The following is a 5497-nucleotide window of genomic DNA, read 5'->3' on the forward strand; positions in this document are numbered from 1 at the left end:
GGGAATCTGTCAATCTCCATCTTAACAATAACTTGCCCCCCACACCCGTCTATGGCAATTAATTCCACGGATTCACCACCCACTGACTAAAGAAATTCCTCATTTCCTTTCTAAAGGCACATCCTTTTATTCTGAGACTATGCCCTGGCCCTAGACTTTCCCACATCTGCTCCACATCCACTCTATCCAGGCTTTTCACTATTCAGTAAGATTCAATGAGGTCCCCCCTTATCCCCTTAAAAATTAGCGAGTACAGACACACTGCAAGCAAATGCTCATCATACGTTAACCAATCATCCCTGAGATTATTCTCCTAAACCTCCTCTGGACCCTCTCCAACGCCAGCTCATCCTTCCTCAGATATGGGGCCAAAAACTGCTCAGTACTCCAAAAGCGGTCTGACCAGTGGCTTTTAAAGCAGAAGCATTACTTCCCTGTTTTTATATTATAGTCCACTCGGAATAAATGCTAGCATCGCTTTTACCTTCCTTTCTACCAATTCAACTTGTAAATTGACTTTTTGGGAACACTGCACAAGCACTCCCTAGTCACTTTGCACCACCGAATTTTGAATCCTCTCAACATTTAGAAAATTGTCTACGTCTTTATTCCTACCTAAATCCACCGGGTGGCGCCGTACAATGGCAGCCTCGCCAGCAGTCTGTCTCGTCCTTTTCTTTCTCTGTTGTTTTTAGTATGTTGTTAAATTTAGGCTTTTGTGTATTTTTAGCTTTGTATTATCTGGTGATTGGGGGGGAGGGGGTGGGGGGCTGGGGAGTGGGGTTGGGGGTGGGGGAAACTTTTTAAAATCTCATTCCTCGACGGAGTTGCAATTTTTTCCGTATCGTACCTCCCTCCACGATGCAGCCTGACATCGAGGAGCTGGCGGCCTCTTGCTGGGGATCATCTTTGGGAGCTCCTGTGGATTTAACATCGTGGAGCTGGGAACCGCTTGGTCAGGGACCGACCGGGAGCTTCGACCGTCCCAATCGCGGCAGCTTCGATCGCTCCGACGCGGGAGCTTCAATTGCCGGCTACGGGAGCTTTAATCGCCCCAACTGCGGATGGTTCGACTGCCCTTTCCGCGGGAGAATAAGGAGGAGAAGAAGATAAGACTTTATTGCCGTCCATCACAGTGAGGAATGTGCGGGAGCCACTGTGGTGGATGTTTATGTTAACTTTCATGTAGTTGTGTGTGTTGTTATGTTCTGGTATGACTGTATGATACTGGAAATCAAATTTCACTGGTGCACATGACAATAAAGGACCATTGAATATTTGATTCCACACTTTGCTACCTACACAAAATGTTGGAGTAACTCATCGGGTCAGGCAGCATCTCTGGAGAGAAGGGTGATGTTTTGGGTCAAGACCCTTCTTCAGCCTGAGAGTCAGGGAAGAGGGAGACAGAGAAATGGAAGGGTAAGGGCTCAGATTTCTGCTTTCAGCAGAGAACATTCCCTCCACAACTCCCTGGTTAACTCATCCCTCCCAATATATTTTCCTCTGCAACTGCAGGAGATGTAACCTATACCTCCTCCCTCAACTCTATCCAAAGACCCTGATAGTCTTTTCAGGTGAGGCAGAGGTTCAATTACACCTCCTCCAACCTCATCTACTGTATCCGCTGTTCCTGGAGTGGATTCCTATATATCGGCAAGACAAGCACATTGTTCGGTCTTGGCGGTTGTTTCGCTGACCGTCTCTGCTCAGTCCACCTAGGTCTGTGTGATCTCACAATTGCTTTAACCCCACTCATTCCCATACTAAACTTTCTATCCTGGACCTCCTCCACTGTCAGAGTGAGACCCAACACAAATTGGAGGAACAGCTCCTCATATTTCGCTTGGGCAGCTTATAACCCAGTGGTATGAATATTGATTTCTAACTTCGTAACCCTTGATATCCCTCTCTCTCTGTGCCTCCCATCCTAGTTCTCTGACTGGTTTCACTGACCTCCTGATTAAATGTTACTGATTGTATGCCCAGTTGTCACCTGTCCATCAGCTAACAATGAACCATTTTACATTTTCCTTGAACATTGTCCCCTTTTACCTGTTTTCACACTTTACCCTCCATATCTCTATGTCTCCCTCTTTCCCGACTCTCAGTCTGAAGAAAGATTTTGACCCGATATGTCATCCAATCCTTCTCTCCGGAGATGCTGCCTGCCCCGCTGTTAATCCAGCATTTTGTGTCTATCTTTGGTGTAAATCAGCATTTGCAGTTCCTTCCTACACATTGACCATACTTGGATTACTTTCTCTGCAGCGTTCAAGGCTCATGGGAAACCTGATAGAAGTATATATAATTATTAGTGGCAGGGGCGGAAATCCACGGGGGGGGGGGGGCAGGGGGTACCCCCTGCCCCCCCCCCCCCTGTTTTGGGAGGGGGGGGGAACCCCCCCCCCCCCCCCCCCATTTGTTGTAATCGGGATTTTTAAACCCGGTGAAATCTCCGTTTTCCGCGAGACAGTGGGGGTGGGACCAATGATCGAGGGCGCCGATGGGACGAGAGAGACGTCGGTCAGCAGGCAATGGGGGCGAGAAATGATGGTTCAGCCCGATCATTGGAGGAGGGAGGTGTCAGTCAGAGACGGAAGTGGAGTGGTGGGGGTGGGGGGGGGGATAGAGCGCGGTGATTGGAGGAGGTAGACGTGCCAAAACACTCTTGGCAGCCTTGGACACAGCTCCGCGCCTCATCCGCAGCCAGGATCGATCTCGGGCTCCGGCGCTGCAATCGCTGCTGAACCGCCACTGGACCATCCTCGTCCCCACCTGAGTGACCCCCCACCCCCCCCCGCCCCCACGCCCGGGGGTGTCCAGAGACGTCGGGACTCAGACGGGAGCTGTCCCCAGGCCCACAGCCAGCACAAAGAAGCAGCGCTAAACCCCACTCAACTCTGCCTGTCCCGCCAGGTTAACCTACAGCCCTGCCTGGACTGACGGGAAATATGGCCCAGGTTTACAGTCAGCGCGGAGAAGCAGCGCTAGCTCCACGACTCCAGGCTGGTGCCGCCTCCGAAGCTGAAGTCCTGGCCGGTCCCGGCAGGAAACGCTGCTCCAGACTGCCGGTAGGCCGCGAGGAAGCGGCAACTTACCAGGATTTGGGGCAGGACAATGGCATAACAGTGGAGTTTCTGCCAAACAGTGTTAGAGAGACAGGTTCAATGCTGACCTCATGTGCTGTCTGGTCAAAGTTTTGAGGAGTATGATGATGCTACTGATTTTGATATGCCAATGTACCAGCTAGCAATTGATCTTCTCCATAAAGTTGTGGTCTTTTGCTTGAAATTGTCATTATTTTACCTCTGTTACGGACTTACAGCATGTAATACAATAATATTAAAGTTCTGATCTTGAGAATATCACATTTTTGAATTTTCAAGGCAGTCTCGGTATTTATTACTATTTCCGTCACAACGATCAAATTTGGAATTTGCTACTATTAGGTAACTAACTAATTACATGCTTTAATTTCAGGTGATCCAAGTAAGATGTTTCATATTTGTTTCGGAATCCTTCAATCTATAATAACTGTAAATTTCATTCAGTTCCTTTTAATTTTTAAGAAAGTTATGGGATTTTCACTGTCCTTGATCACAGCTTTTGTGTTAAGTCAATGGAAAAGCAATAGGGAACAAGATGCTAATTTCGAGTATGAAAACGATATAAAGTGAATTCGGTATCAAATTAAAGTTCTTTTTATGCTTTATCTGATGGGGTGAATTACAGGCTTGATTTTAAAAATCTCAAAATTTTGTAACATTCCTAATTCTTGTTTCTCCAATTTCTCCAATTAACATCCATTTACAAATCAGGATTACAAATGGGGGGAAAAATCATCACCACACTATATTTATCTCGGTGCAGCGTAGCCATTCAAGGGTCAAGAGAGCAGGTTCTAAGCTTGGAATCCCAAGACGGTATGTTTACAAAATTTATGATCCGTTTCAAGTGGAGAAGGCTATGCTGACGTCAAAGGTCATTCTTTTAAGGCGGGTCAGACCTCCACGAGACAGTCAGCGACTTGAATTGTTCACTTTTATTAGCTTTTTCGCCCACGCAAAAAGCTCTGCTCTATAATCTTTGGTCCACTCGACGAAAAAGACGTAGTACAGTCATGGGCAGATTCATGGGTAATTTAAGGCCCCCATTTCCGTGTTTAAGAAGGAACTGCAGATGCTGGAAAATCGAAGGTACACAAAAAAGCTGGAGAAACTCAGCGGGTGCAGCAGCATCTATGGAGCGAAGGAAATAGGCAACGTTTCGGGCCTGAAAAAGGATTTTTTGTGTACCCCCCCATTTCTGTAACCGGCTTCCGTCTCCGCACCAAATAATAATAATAATAATAAATTTTATTTATGGGCGCCTTTCAAGAGTCTCAAGGACACCTTACAAATTTGGTGCCAAGGTAAATCTGGGTGTCTTCAGCGTAACAGTGGAAGTCCAGGTTGAAGTGGCGGAGTATCTGACCAAGGGGGAGGATGTAGATGATGAAGAGGAGGGGGCCCAGTACGGAGCCTTGGGGAACGCCTTGAGTGACTGCGGCTGTAGCAGAGGTGTGGTTGTGGAGAGTGATGAAGTGGGATCTGTTGGAAAGGAAGGAACGGAGCCAGCTGAGTGCAGAGCCTTCAATGCCGAGGTCTTTGAGTCTGATGAGCAAGATGTTATGGTTCACTGTATCGAAGGCTGCGCTCAGGTCGAGGAGGATGAGAATGTTGTGAGGAGAGCAGTTTCTGTGCTATGGAGGGGGCGAAAGCCAGATTGGAGGGGTTCAAGTAGTTTATACGCAAGGAGGTGGGAATGAAGTTGCGACGCAACGATACGCTCCAGGGTTTTTGAAAGAAAGGAGAGGTTTGAGATTGGGCGGTAGTTAATGAGAGAGGAGGGATCTAGGCCAGGTTTCTTTAAGATTGGTGTAACGGCAGCAGTTTTGAAAGCGGAGGGGACAATTCCTTGGGACAATGAGGAGTTGAAGAGATTAGTGAGGTAGGGGCAGAGAACGGGGAGGCAGGACTTCAACAGGGGAGTGGGGAGAGGGTCGAGGGAGCAGGTAGTGGGTTTGGAAGAGCTGATGAGTTTGGAGATTTCAATAGGGGTGACCAGGGCAAACTGGGAGAGGAAGCAATGTGGAGGAGGGGTAATACCAAAGATCCCATAGGATAATAGTGCGGAGACGGAAGCCGGTTACGGAAACATCCTCGTAAAAATAAAAGTTATTTGGTAAAAACTTCCCCTCATTTTCAGGATTTTAATTTACTAACACAAACTGTTGCCCCGCAATGTTGATTACACTGCGAGTCGGGTCTGGTCCGGTTACGGAAATGGATGAAAAAAAAGGCCCACGTTCCGTTGCGTTGCGTACTACACGTCAGCCCATTGCATTTAGCAGGAGTGGTCTATCTTGCTCCACTATAGGATATTCACCCCTCCATCTAATCCAAACCAGTTCCACCGCCCGGACCGCAAAGGCGACAGCGTGGCGGCGTCCACT

This window comes from Amblyraja radiata, chromosome 24, assembly GCF_010909765.2.
Source record: "Amblyraja radiata isolate CabotCenter1 chromosome 24, sAmbRad1.1.pri, whole genome shotgun sequence".
NCBI classification, from domain to species: domain Eukaryota; kingdom Metazoa; phylum Chordata; class Chondrichthyes; order Rajiformes; family Rajidae; genus Amblyraja; species Amblyraja radiata.